The sequence below is a fragment of the Suricata suricatta genome, chromosome 15 (genome assembly GCF_006229205.1).
Source record: "Suricata suricatta isolate VVHF042 chromosome 15, meerkat_22Aug2017_6uvM2_HiC, whole genome shotgun sequence".
In the NCBI taxonomy this organism is placed as follows: Eukaryota; Metazoa; Chordata; class Mammalia; order Carnivora; family Herpestidae; genus Suricata; species Suricata suricatta.
The window spans coordinates 47,530,460-47,543,870 of NC_043714.1; the positions used below are offsets into that span (position 1 = coordinate 47,530,460).

Here is a 13,411-nt window from a genome sequence, read left to right on the forward strand (position 1 = left end):
ACTGCCGAGGCGGTAGTTGTGGTTACAGGTGGGCGTCAAGTCCTTTGTCTTTTTGGCTCCTGCTCGCTTTCTTCTTTCAGTCAAAATTATTTTTGAGAACTGCTATGTAACAGGCACTGGGCTAGGTGCTGGGGACGAAGCAGAGGACAAACAGTGTGATCCCTGACCTCACGGTATTGACGGTCTAGTTTGCCTTGCTGACTGCTCTGGCCTTGAAGATGTTTGGGATTTTAAATGGAGCCCAATGCGCACAATGAATGAATGGGCCAAGACAGTTACTGGTTCTCAACCCTGGCTGCACATTAGCATCCCCTAAGAAGTTAAATATAGATACAGATAGAGGCATATACTAATAATAATAGATAGGTGGCCAGGCCCCATCCCTAGAATTTTGGTCTGGGGTGGGGCTCCGGCATAACTATTTTTGAAAAGCTCCCCAGGGGATTCTAACATGCAGCCAGGGTTATCGAACATGGGACTGCCCAACAGGGGCATCATCTAGAAGACTGCCGCTCTGGACATTAACTGAGGTGATGCTATGCTCATCTGGGCAGCCTCCAGGAAATCACTTTCTCATGTCTGTCCGAATTATACTAGCTCAGTATTTTGATCCTAGGAGAGTATCAGTTTCTCAGGAGCCCAAAAGTCTAGTACTTTGTTTTGCATACAATAGATAATTTCATTTAATACTTTATATCACCTTTGCTCTGGCTTCATCTACACTTCTAATACCAAAAATAGTCATATTTGGTTTGAGAATTGGTACAAGCAAGATTTACTCATTGCTTCTCGTTGGCTATGCAGTACCTTTTATCTAGGAACTTCTAAGGGGTAGGTTTTATTACACTAGGAACAGATTTAAGAGCTGAGTCAAAGAAGATACCAAATGTGTCTGAGGGGACTGAATTGTAGGGAGGTAGGAATTCAAGGTCACGAGCAGCCAAATTACCCCGGCTGTCTCCCCCCGTTTGCTGTGGCTGTGCTCCAGAATCCCTGGTACATTGTATTCTGCCCCACGGACTCTGCGGTCTCTAATTAATGCCTTTGAAAATTTCTTAGTGTGGGGATACACATTTGAGGTACTTCATATTTATATTTAACTCATTTAAAATGTATCTTGAATGTATACATTTACAAAATAACTAGACATAAAAATCATAAATTCTGTCACAAGTATAATTTTCTTAACCCTGTAGTCTTTATTCTCTTGTTCTCTATTGGGATTCCCTTTCTCATCTCTACCTTTCCTCACCCTTAACGCTGCCCACTCCTCTGCTCGAGTATTTTTTTCTTCTTATTTTATTTTCCCTCCACTCTCTCAGGAACTAACAAAGTCAATAACCAAAAATATTTCCAAACATTCACTTGATCCCATTACTCAGTCTTTGTTTCTGATGATACTCATGTGGACTAGAGTGTGTATGCGTCTATATGCACAGACATGGAAATAATTAGTTTAAAAAAATCCATCTATTACCCTCACTGTCACTTAAAGCACTCCCACAAGCGTGTAAACTGCGCCCCACACTGGTTCCCTGCTTTGGTGGAACTCTATGAATAAATTACATTTTCAGAGTCTGCCAGCTTTCTAATTCCAGCTTACTGCACTTTGGAACAACATCTTTCCTTCATACGTTGCATAATTTGCCTTTCCGGGTTTATTTTCATTTTTCTGTTTCTCTAGCTCACCAATAACTTTTGTAGAAAAGAAATGGTCTCTCTCATGGCCAGAGCTTCTTGGGACTTTTATTGCCTGTAATTAGGTCAAATTATCTGGGTGACAATTAAAGCAGCAAAACGTACTTCGATGGCATTCAGTCGGGAGTATCATTGGTTAACATTTGTGTTTGCATGCTAATTTTCAGAATTGAAAAACACATGGATACAAGTGTGGGATTGAATTTTATTTTCTTTAAAGCAATAAACTAGTTCATTATAGTCTCTTGGCATTTAGAGAAACACAAAGCATTAAGCTGTCAGATTTTACAGTAACAGTGCAGAATTGTGAATTCTGATTTGGAGGCACGAACACTGCAATCATTAACTACATATACTTGAATTCATAAAATGAATCAGCAGAGGCAATAGAGCCCAAAAGTTGTAGGTAAGTGAAATCATTCGAGAAGATGAATGCAGCCATTGCACAGCCCACCATTGTCACCATTTCATCGCTTTGCAAAATGAAGGTTATGAGGATAGGTTTCATCAAAAAACCAAAACTGACCATATAGTCCACAGGTGATCAGTTCTAAAGCCTTCCCCAGAGTCAACCCTTCAAATATGTATCATATATGTCTGTATATTTGCTTGGATCATGATAAGATAGCAATTTGGGATTTTTGGAAACTGAGCTAGGATGTCACCTGAGACATCCCTCTGATTTGGATTGAGTTCAGAAGCAAAGTGCCTTGAGAGGCCAAAAGAGAAAGAGAGGGTGAGAGAGAAAGCAAGCAGAAATGGACAGCCCATGTTGCCAGCTCTAATATCCCAGTGCAATTATTTTGTGGACATCCACTCCTTGCCTGCACAGGAGATAGGGCTATAAGTGTATGTTATTTTTTAATTACAAGGGGGGTAGAAAAAATCCTGATGATGGGCTGGAAGGTGCCATTGCATTGTTATTTTTTCCTCTCCCTTCGTTTGCTGATTATGTGAGCCGGGCTCCTTTGCTAGCCGATGATAAGCAGAATTTCCATGTTCTCTGCATAATTAATCCATCTCTGCCTCTCTTCATGCCAACTCGCCCGTTATCGCCGGCACATGCCTGAATTGCAAAAGAATCCGCTCTTCAATTGGAACTTATTGATATTCTAAGAAAAAAAAAAGAGAGAAGGGGGAAAAAACTGAAAATCCTTAAGTTTAAGCCGCAGATTTTTAAATGGATTAATTTCGCTGCAATCGCAGCCATCTAAGGCGGGAAGGCAGGCAGAGCAAATTGAAAGCGTCTCCATGTTTGCAGAATTGGGTCCAGAACGCTGAAATGTACTGGCACAGCTCTCTTTTAAAGTCAGAAAATTACCATTCATTTACATCACATGAAATACTTTTTTATGCTAGAAATATTCAAGAGACGTTCTTTAAATGCCTGCTAATGCTTGATAACATTTCTAACTTTCAACGTTTTGCTAGACTTTGATATGACATGATAGGAATGCCTTCCAGTAGAGAATATTATATCTCTCTTTATCACATACTAGATTACATCATCTTTTTTCTTCATCGTCCTCAAGTAGTCTTTAAACAATGAAGTCAGTCATTGGTTATATAGGATTTTGTGTGCGGACGGAAGTCAAGGTTAGTCATTTATTTTTTTGTCTACCTACAAATGAAACGTTTGTTTTGTTTAGTTTTCTTCTTCAAATACCTAGAGTCCTTGGACAATAATAAGAATATAAAAATAATAGTGATAATCTCTCTGTAGTCGTTGTTTTGACTATTTTCCTCAGTCTTATGATAAACTCTTAATGTTGAGAGACATACTTTCTTCTCATTTTAACTTGTAAATAGTTACACTTTGAAGTCTCCTTTGGCTTAGAAAAGCATCAGTAGGTGAAGTGATTCTACAAAGTGTACAGTTCAAGAATCACAAATAACATAAACTTCCAGCTGCCAGACTCAGGCCATTCCAGATAAAATTTGCTAACCCTTGCTTAATTGTTGGGGTTTTAGGGTTTGATCTTTAAATCTGTTGTATGTTAATTCCCCGACTCCTGGCATCGAGCACTGGCCAGAACTGAGGTTTCCTTAATACTCTAGTTTAGCTTCAGCAGTGCTTTCTTCCTGCGTTTCGATGCTCACATATCTGCAGTTTCTGCTGGCCGCACCACAAAGCTGACGTGCTCCTTTAGCTTCGAGAGAAGACTTGCTAATATCAACCAGCAAAGAAAGTGGGAATCTAAAGATCTAAAAATAATCACCAGGAAGTGGGTCCTGTGTAGTTTGCATTTAGTAGAACCTCAAAAGGCAAAATAATCATAATCATAATTTAAAAATGCAAAACCCAGCTGACTTGAGGGGTACATTTTTTAGGGAAAATGAGACAGTGAGCAGTGATATTCTTTGGCGATATTAGTTATGAAACACAAATCTTCATAACTATGGGCCATCTTAAAAAATACTGGCATTGGGCACAAAGGTCTATGTTAGGAATGAATGCTTACATGTTGACATTGTATTTTTCTCTCAGAAGTAAACCAAAATGAACAGAGAGGCAAGAAACACAATGAAGAGAAGATTTTTTATAGTCCTAGTAAAATAATTAACATAGAGATGGAACCATAAATATAAAAATAGTTAAAGGATACATTTTAACTTAATCATCTTAATTATAAAATCTTATATAATTCCTAGGCTACCCAGAGCTTGGAAATAAAGGAAACTGCTAGTTGCACATTGAGTAATTTTGTATAGTCAGCTAAACACTTTAAAGCAATTTAAAAAAAAAAAGAAATGAAAAATGACCCTTCTTAAAATAGATGTAGCAAAAACATTTCAACCATAAATAACATTTTCACTGACCTTGTATAGTCAACCCTTTCATTTAAAAGCATGAATTAGAAGGACTTGGAGATTGCAGGTGTATTTGGGGAGAGAATAAACTTCTCCCGGGCATTCTGTTTTGAAATAAAAACTGTGAGTTAAAAAATATTTTCCATAGTGTGCATTGAGCTCATATTTTAAATACTTTATAGAAGATAATTACAAATATATGGATGGGAATTTATGTTTTTATAAAATTATATATTCTATTTCTACTCTGAAGTCATTATGATTGTTTATATACAATTAATAGTTGTTAAAAATATAGTCATTACTTAGTTCACATAGTTTAGCACACAGTTTTTCCTGTGAGTCAAGAGAAGTTATGCTGGTTTTACTATTAACATTGTAGATTCACAGGGTATTTTAAATAAATGTAAGGTATCACATTCCTAATTATTGCCATATGTACAGATCAGAACGGGAACAGTGATGCAAATGGCTTCGAGATGCTCAGTGTCAGACGGCAGGCTAAATCAAACAGCAGTGATTCACTCTGAAGTGGTGACAGCAAATACGATAGGAATTAGCTATTCTGCTGAAAAAACTAAGACACTGACATGGATTCATAAGTGATGAACTGACTTATAATAGAAACAATTGAATGGATTTTTTTCTTTCTTTTAAATTTAAGGATGAATTGAAAAATGAAGAAGCCTATTATAAATGATTTCCTGGTTGTCAAAAATTGCTAAACAGTTCCTTTTTTTGACATTAGGAAAATGAGTGACAGCCTTTTATTTGTATTGTGGATGATGGATGGACCCCTTCATCGTCTCCCTTCCCCTTCCTTTTCTCTTTATAACTGGGTGGAATTGAACGACTTACCACCTCTGAGTTGGTACCAGTTGGCTTTTTGCTCATGAGGTACCACTATCCCATGCTTATTCCAAACATATCAATTACATCTTCCTCACAGACATACATCTTCACAAGTGAAATATTTAATAATTCTTTTCTTTATCCTTTCTTTCTCTTGCCCCAACTCCAAGGGATTTAAACTCACTCAGTCCTGGGAACAAACTTAGTGGACTTGAACACGTTTCCCGTCTCTGTTCAATCCTTTCGGGTCAGGTGGTTCTCAGGATAAGAGATAAGGTTCAAAGAGCCTTTAATCTCTCCTGTTTTGAACCCAAACTGCCCAATATAATTGGTCTTCTCCCCATCTTCTCATAAGATGTCACCATGAGTCACTGAATATTGGTATTCATCAGGTAAGAGGCAGCCATGGAGAACCTCCTGTTAGCCTCACACTGCTCTGTGCACTGCGGAGCCTGGAATTTTATGACTTGCCAAAATCTATGAAGTGGTCCTTTCCTAGCGACAGTTTGTAGTAAAATCTCCATAGTTTTGCTTAATTCTAATAAAATACAGTCCACTTATTCTTTTATATGAACTTAGAGTTTGTTTCTTTAAAGATACCTGAAGATGTTTTTCGAATTGGTGATTCTCAAGTATAGGCAGCTTATGGATATGTTATCTTGATAACAGGCACTCAAATTTTTTAAAATTTTTAAATGTTTATTTACTTTTGAGAGAGAGAGAAAGAAAGAGAGAGAGCACAAGCAGGGAAGGGGCCAGAGAGAGATGGACACACAGAATCCAAATCAGGCTCCAAGCTGTCAGCACAGAGCCTGATATGGGGCTTGAAACCACAAACTGTGAGATTGTGCCCTGAGCTGAAGTTAGATGCTTAATCAACTGAGCCACCCAGGTGCCCCACAGGCACTCAAAATTTTAAAGTGTAGTAGAGAAATCTATGTTTTAAAATAGGAATCACAGTCTCTCAGCAAACATAAAGTTATGTTTTAAAGAATCAAGAGTAACAACGGGAAGGTCTTTTCCAGGTACCTGACTAGAAAATGGTACTTAAAACAAACATGGTTTCCTGTTTTAGAAATCTCCCTCAGATGTTTTCCACAGCATTTTAGATACTAAAGTCTTGATTAACTGAAAGAAGTTTGGGTGTTTTCTTTCAAACTATTAAGAAAACAGACTAAAGAAAGACAGCTGTTTTTCTAATTCTGACTGATCACTTGTCATCTTTATGAGGTCAATAATAAGATCTTAATTTCCTCATTTGTAATAATTAGAAAAATGCTACCTATATCAAAGAGTTAGTATGACAATAAAAATATGAAAATACTTAGCATATTTCCTGAAACATAGGTAGTGTCATGTAGTTAGCATCCTTTCCTGCCATTTAGTTATGATTTTATATGAGATAAATACGGGAAGAGGAGAGCAGAGTTAAGAAAGGATTAATGTGTGTGTATTCCATTTCCTACATGTATCAGTAAGTATCAGGCGTTTTTATTCAAAGATAGGTAGAAATGAACAGTTTCTTCATAGTCAGTGGTAAAAAACTTTCTCTGAGATCAGAAACAAGACCAGGGTGCCCACTCTCACCATTTCTAGTCAACATAGTACTAGAAGTCCTAGCTGGAGCAATCAGGCAAGAAAAAGAAATAAAAGGTATCAGAATTGGAAAGGAAGAAGTGAAATTGTCTCAATTTGCAGATGACATGATTTTATATCTAGAAAATCCTAAAGACTAAACCAAAAAATTGTCAGGTCTAATTAATGAATTCAGTAAAGTTATAGTGTACAAAATTAACATTCAAAAATCAGTGTAGCCACACTGGAAAACAGTATGGAGATACCTCAAAAGATTAAAAATAGAACTGCCCTATAATCCAGCAACTGCACTTCTAGGTATTTACCTACAAGATACAAAGATGCTGATTTGAAGGAATACATGTACCCTGATGTTTATAGCAGCATTATCAATAATAGCCAAATTATGAAAAGTCCAAATGTCCATTGGCTGATGAATGGATAAAGATGTATGTATATATACATATATATATATATATATATATATATATATATACACACACAGATTTTTATATATATATATATATATATATGATGGAATATAAACCATAAAAAAGAATGAAATCTTGTCATTTGCCATGACATGGAGCTAGAGAGCATTCTGCAAAGTGAAATAAGTCAATTAGAGAAGGACAAATTACCATATGATTTCACTAATCTGTAGAATTTAAGAAATAAAACAGATGAACATAGAGGGATCAAAGAGAGAGAGAGGCAAACCATAAAGTAGACTTTTAACTATAGAAAACAAACTGAGGCTTGCTGGAGGAGTGGTGTGTGGGGGATGAGTTAAATGGGTGAGGGGTATTAAGGAGGGCACTTGTAGGGTAGCTTGGGTGCCTCAGTCAGTTGAGCTTCTGACTTCAGCTCAGGTCATGATCTCATGGTTTGTGAGTTTGAGCCCTTTGTCAGGCTCTATACTGATAGCTCACAGCCTGGAGCCTGCTTCGGATTCTGTGTCTCATTCTCTCTCTGCCCCTCCCCTTCTTGTTCTTTGTCTCTCTCTGTCTCTCAAAAATAAATATATGTAAAAATTAAAAAAAAAACTTTTAAAAAGGAAGGCACTTGTGATGAGCACTGGGTTTTGTCTGTAAGTGATGAATCTCTAAATCCTACATCTGAAACTACCATTACACTATATGTTAACTAAATGGAATTTAAAATAAAACTTGTATGAAAAAATCAGTAGCATTTCTATGTTCTATAACAACAAATTTTATGAATAAGAAATAAATTCATCCTATTTAGAATACCATCAAAAACAACACAATACTTACCTAGGAATAAACTTAATTAAAGAGATGAAAAATCTCTATTCTGAAAACTATAAGACATTGATGAAAGAAATTGAAGAAAATACAAGCAAATGGAAAGGTGTCCTGTGTTTATTCACTGGAAGAATTATTTTTCTTAAAATAAATGTCAATACTTAGAACAACCATTTACACATTCAATGCAATCTCTATCAAGATTCCAATGATGTATTTCACTGAAGGAGAAAAAGTACTTTTCAAAGTTATACAGACCTACAAGAGACCTCAAATAGCCAAAGAAATCCTGGGAAAGAAGAACAAAACAGGAGACATCATACTTCCTGATTTCAAGCTATGCTCTAAATTTATAGTCATCAAATGAATATAGTACTGGCATAAAAAGAGACAAATAAATCAATAGAACAGGACTGAAAGCCCAGAAATAAACCCAAGCACAAATGGTCAGCTAATTTTTGACAGGGGACTTAAGAATGCTCAATGGAGAAAAGACAGTCTTCAAGAAATGATACTGAGATAATTGGATATTCTCATGTAAAAGAATGAAACTGGACCCACATCTTATACCACTGACAAAAATTAACTCGAAATGGATAAGAGACTTAAATGTAAGACCTGAAAACATGAAACTCTTAGAGGAAAACATAGGAATAAAGCTCCTTGACATGGATCTTGGTAGATATTTTTGGATACATGCCTAATGTGCAAATAACAAAAATGAAACAAGTGGGGCTACATCGAACTTAAAAGCTCCCACACAGTGAAGGAAACCATCAACAGAAACATTATAAAATGGGAAAAAATATTTGCAAGCCATATATCTGATAAGGGGTTAATATCCAAAATATATAAAGAACTCCAACAACTCAACAGCAAAATACCCCAAATAACCCAATGAAAAAAAGAATAGACATTTCTCCAGAGAAGATAAACAAAAGGCCAACAGGTACATGAAAACACCTCTAGTTATTAGGGAAATGCAAATTAAAGCCACAGAGAGCTATCACCTCACACCTGTTAGAACGGCCATCGTCAAAAAGACAAGAGACAACAAGTGCTGGCAGACATGTGGAGTAAAGGGGGCCCTCCTGCGCTGTTGGGAATGCAAACTGGTGCAGCCACTATGGAAACAGTATGGAGGTTCTGCAAAAAATTAAAAATAGGATACAGCAATTCCATGTCTAGGAACCTGTCCAAAGGAGACAAAAACATCTCAGAGATCTTCACCCCCATGTCTGTAGCAGCGTATTTTAACAATAGCCAAGACCTAGAGACAACCTAAATGTCTATGTTAGGTTTCAGTTGTCAACCATGCTTGTTCTACCAATTTCAGTTTAAAAGTAATTCTCTTTGATAGAAGATGGGAGTGAAACAGAAGGATACTAGCTGGATTTCCATCATTTGTTAACATTATATTATCTGTTTTGTGAAGTGAACCAATCCTTTCCTGTTCTTCTTCCGTTGTATTTAAAAAGTCCATTCTTGGGACGCCTGGGTGGCTCAGTTGGTTAAGCCTCTGACTTCGGCTCAGGTCAGATCTCACGTTCGTGGGTTCGAGTCCCGCGTCAGGCTCTCTGCTGACAGCTCAGAGCCTGGAGCCTGCTTCTGGTTCTGTGTCTCCTTCTCTCTCTGCCCCTCCCCCTCTCATGCTCTGTCTCTCTCTGTAACAAAAATAAATAAAACATTAAAAAAAATTTAAAAATATATAAAGTCCATTCTTCTTCTTATTAATAGAATTGTACTGTTATTTGTAGTAGTAGTAGTAGCAGCATTTGGAAAGTCTCACTATTTTCTGAATTTGACTTATAGTTTTCAGAGGCAATTTAGCTGTTCATAAGACTTTTGAAATGGATTTCTGTGTATATGCCTCTTATTCGATCTTTTGTGGCCACCATTAAAAGTTCAAGTTTGTTGAATAATCCTAATGAATCTAGCTGGAACTGCAAACAAATGTCCATCTTTCAAAGTACTGTACTTCACAATGCCATGTATATAACACAACTGATTAATAAGGAGAAGTGATTTGTGTTACTCCAGCCTCTGTAGATAATATAGTCGTCATATAGGAAAAAGCCTATTGTTTGCTAATGCAAAAAATCTAGCCACTTTGAATGATTGGTTTCTCATATGATCCTTCATTGTATTATTTACAGTCGAGACTTATTTTGAAACACATTTTCATGGTCTATCAGTGCTTTCATACTGGTCAATGGGATTTTCTTAGTTATTATTTTAGTTTTTGTTTAGAACACATTTTCAACTAGAGAATCCACTTATCATTGAAATCTCTTCAAGGAAAAATTGTTATGTTGAGTCTGTCAATGTCTAGGCTCTAACCTCTTTTATTTTCTCTGAAAGAATTGTTTTTGCAATACAAAACTTTTGGAAATGGGGCCTGGACAGGATATATATTAATGTAATTAATATATCTATATTTATATATTATATTTATCAGAATGTAACTTCCAAGTAAATTAAATTAATTATGTATACCTGTTATGTGGTAAGCACTGTGCTAAAACAATGGCTTACCCAAAAAATGATTATACACTATTTTTAAACTGTTCTCCTATTTTGATCTATGTTAGAAAATACCTTTCCACTTTTACCTGGCCAAATGGTTCTTATGATTGTATGTTATTTATTGCTGTGACACAAACCATCTTGCAACACAGTGGCTTACAACAATGACACTTTTGTTGTTCATGAATCACAATTTGTATAAGGGTCTGTGAAAGTACCTCATCTCTGCTGAACTTTGCATTAGTGGGACAGGTTGAAGGCTGAGGGCTCCTCACTCCCATGTCTTGTCATTGATGTGGTCTCTTGGCTGCAGCTATTGCCCAGAACATTTACTCATGGCCTTTCCATGTCGTCTGGACCCCCTCTTAATGTGGTCACTGAGGCCCAGTGGTGAACTTCTTGAGAGAGACAGGCAGATGAAGACAGTTACCTTTTGTGACATAGCCTTAGAAGTCATACAGCATCATTTCTACATTCCATTCATTTAAACAGCTACAAAGAACCACCCAATTACAGGGGGAAGAGAGACAGATAGTGAGTTACAAGGGGAAGAGAGACAGATTTAGTAGAAAAAATGGTAAGATTCTGGAAGAGCGTGTAAGAAAGATCATATGAAACTAGCCATCTTCGTGTGGTCCTTTTCAGAATGTACAGTCTGCTACAACGATTTACCAAGGAATGTTGCTTGTTTCTTTGTCCTTTTATTTTCTTCCAAAGGCTACTTACGACCCTGCACTACTACCCTTTGCATCATGGAGCTATTTTTCTCCAATAAATATGAAACACAAAGAGGATAAAGATTGAATAGCTAGTGCACTTCAGAGAGTTTACTTCTGTCTGACCTCTTACATTAAAGACCTTTCGAACAAGGAATCCTTTCTAAAATGATATTATTAGATCACTTGTGTCTCATAAAAAAAGACAGTTTTTATGAATTTACTAATTGTATCTTTGCACTGGAATGTAAATATTCAAATCCAAAGGACTTATCCTGAAATTTCTTCCCAATTATTTTTTCTTTATTATAACTGTTATCTATGGCATAGGAATTCATACTTCTATTAAATCACTTTTCAAATTGAAATTCTTCTAAATAATAATCCACTTAATCTTTTTAGTTTCCTCATATATAAATATTTCTATTTTGCTCTTAAAAATCATCTTTTCTATAAATATATCTCCCTTAGGAAACAACAGTTATCTGCATTCCTCCACATTATCTTGTTCATATTTAAGTTAACCATAAAGTATTTACAGTCAACAAATCAGCTTTCTCTGCTCACTCCATACTGAGAACTACAGATGACTAAGTGACCAATTATCTTGACTCAAAAATAGTGGCTGTCCCTCTATGGCAAGTGTCAGAATCTATCTAAGGGGAATATAATATCCTAATAGCAGAAACAGCAAGTTTTTAAATAGGTATTGTAACAAACAAGGTTTTTAAAGATTTGGTTTATTTGATGGCATAGAATTAGGAGTTTTCTAGAACCATATATAACTCTTTTTCTATGGCCCTTTATCCAGATTTTTGTCCCACCAGTTGTGCTGCTTACTTATCCTATTTACTTCCTGCTTACTTATCTTTCTCCCAGGCTTCCTCGGAGGGTCACCGCAGGAGTCAAGAAGGATTGCTGAACACAGCTTCATCCTTAGCAGTCTATAATTGTACATGCAATTTAGGACAATAATTAGGGTTACTGCTAGCCCATCCAGCTCCTTAAGTCTACCCGCTCTGGGCATATACAGCCTTGCCGGGGTAAGGTGTGGAGAGGTGCAGGCAGGCCATCTCTAAGCTCTCACTGTCTAGTCTGTCCAGTCACCAGAAGTAGCCCTGCCTGCTCTGGCCACTCGTGCCTTTGTGCAGCCAGGGGTGCTCTTAGAAACTGCGGACTGTGCGAGCTCGAGCCTTAGGCAGTGAGGACGATTGCATCTGTTCTGAAGAATAGGAGTATGTCTTTCTTTTTAAACCCTGAATCCGCACAATCTGCAAACCATCAGCTGACGGGAGACCCTAGCGTCTGAACTATAGTTTATTATAGGAGGAAAAACCTAACAGCAGCAGAGAGGATGAACCTGAGTGCTGCTTTTGAGCGGCAGACCTTGATGAATTGTCATTCGTCAATCTGCCCTTTGGCGCACAATTTCAGATCAGCAAACGAAGGCTCCGTGAGTGTTAGAAACATGCCCAGGTCACTTAGCTAGTAAGTCAAGATCTGGGATGATAATTCATTTTGGTGTGACATTAAAGCCCATTCCCTTAACCCCTAAATGGACTCCTTAGTCCATTGTGATCCTTTATCATACACCTTCTTACACTTTGGTTTTATTTTTCAGTCTTAATAAATTTTGATAACTGGTGGGTCAAATTATCTATGACGTGTAGCTAGTTTTTTTAAGAGTTTGAACTCAGTAGAGTATAAAATGATTTGATGTAAAACTTTTTATTGAAACATTGTTGACACACAGTATCACATTAGTTTCAGATCCACAACAGGGATTCAACCACCCTCTATCATGCTGGCTCCTCACAAGTATAGCTACCATCTGCCGCTATCCAATGCTATCACAGTACCACTGACTGTATTCCCTATGTTGTGCATTTTAGTTGTGAAAGATTTCATTCTTTTTAATCTTCATTTCCAACTGTACTCTATTGAATTGTCTTGTCTGTGTCTCTA

The 13,411-nt window shown here is 36.8% G+C and overlaps 1 long non-coding RNA gene across 1 annotated transcript; it reads right to left on the minus strand.

Moving 5' to 3' along the window:
- Positions 1-1,883: 1,883 nt before the first annotated feature.
- LOC115279204 lies at positions 1,884-11,130 on the minus strand. The gene is made up of 3 exons (XR_003903283.1): positions 10,949-11,130; positions 4,519-4,613; positions 1,884-2,810 (listed from the first exon to the last, which is right to left on the minus strand). It is a non-coding gene; the product is annotated as an uncharacterized LOC115279204 (long non-coding RNA).
- Positions 11,131-13,411: the final 2,281 nt, after the last annotated feature.